Source organism: Protopterus annectens, chromosome 7.part0, assembly GCF_019279795.1.
Source record: "Protopterus annectens isolate FY-2018-M chromosome 7.part0, PAN1.0, whole genome shotgun sequence".
Taxonomy (NCBI): domain Eukaryota; kingdom Metazoa; phylum Chordata; order Ceratodontiformes; family Protopteridae; genus Protopterus; species Protopterus annectens.
The window spans coordinates 1,517,313,255-1,517,314,772 of NC_056739.1; the positions used below are offsets into that span (position 1 = coordinate 1,517,313,255).

General features: G+C 39.8%; 1 non-coding gene across 1 annotated transcript; it reads left to right on the top strand.

The window, feature by feature from the left end:
* Positions 1-651: 651 nt before the first annotated feature.
* LOC122807333 lies at positions 652-756 on the top strand. The gene has a single exon (XR_006365643.1). It is a non-coding gene; the product is annotated as a U6 spliceosomal RNA (small nuclear RNA).
* The last annotated feature ends 762 nt before the right edge of the window (positions 757-1,518 follow it).

Below are 1,518 nucleotides of genomic sequence, written 5' to 3' on the forward strand. Positions count from 1 at the left end.
TGCATGAAATAGATGTGTAGGCTTGTGCAACTCTCACAAATCTGGCAAGCCATGGCAGTGGAGAAGTAATTGTGGGAAACACACTTCTGCTCTTCTATGCAGACACCCCGCATTGACTGCAATGAGACTAGAACTCCTACCTATTTAACTACACAGGCTACAGAACACAATACTTAATGTATGTACCATGGCACATGTCTGACTGTGTCAGGACTGCAGGTGAACTTATAGTAGATGACATTGACAGGCAAAGTGGGAGACAAGAGGCAGGAAGGGGTGCTTAGGTACATTGCTTCATAGTGTCATCTGAGGCTAGTAGCCTAATAGCAGTAGGGTGTTTGGAAGCCTTGATGTGTAACAACACAAGTACCCTTATTGAGCATACTTGGCTGTTTGAGTTTTGCAGAGTAAGGCTGTGAGCATCACCAAGTGGTCCTGTCCTTGAGTGAGTCCACAACATTACGTATAACACTTTGTATTGTGGTTGATATGTGTATGAAAAAAGCAGAGACCCAAGGGTTTTAATGCTTGTTTGGGGTGGTTGGCGGGGGCAAATGTATGTATTGTAAATATATGACATATACGTTATATTGTGCCCTTAGTTTGCAATGTTTGCACATGTAGTTTTATGTCATACAAAGGAGATGGACTGCTTGCTTCGGCAGTACATATACTAAAATTGGAATGATATAGAGAAGATTAGCATGGCCCCTGTGTAACAATGACATGCAAATTTGTGAAGTGTTCCATAGTTTTCTCAGGCCCCAGTGCCCTAATAGATAAGGCATTGGCCTCTTAAGCCAGGGATTGTGGGTTCAAGTCCAGTCTGGCTTGATATAATCTTGATACAAGTGGAGTTTTATGGTGAGAGGTTGGCATAGTGGTTAAGGTGTTTACCTTGCCAAACACAAGGTTCAGGCTTTAATTCTCACATGGAGTAAATGGCTACACTTCAAATGACCCACCACGGCAGATAGCATAGTACTAATCTATGAACCTATGAACCTATAAACACCAATAATAAAATATCACATATACAATTCCATAGAGCAACGAGCATTGGATTTGTGTGATAGTTAACAAAGTGTACACACATGCGTGATAGGCCTGTTTACACACAGGGAAATTTTAGCCACATTGCTAATGTTTGATACTATACTCTAGTTGCATCTGTACTCCTGGCTGGCTTTTAATGATGGCTAAGAAAATTAATTGAATGTATCTGTTTTCTATTTTTGGGTGTCTGCTTTCCAGGCAATGTGTTTTTTCCCTTTTTCTGTAATGTTGCTCATTGTGTAAACAACATAAGCTTAGCTAAACCATTGTTTGGGATGTGGTGCATCTCAAAAAAGTGGAATTAAAAGAAAACAGAGAGGAAAATATACTAAAAGTAAGGAACACATATATGAGATCTGTAAAAAGCACAGTAAAAATTGATAGTGCCCCTCACAAATTTCAACATATGTTAGGATTTGAACCCTTACACCAGTAGAAAACAAGAGGCATTCATTAGTCATC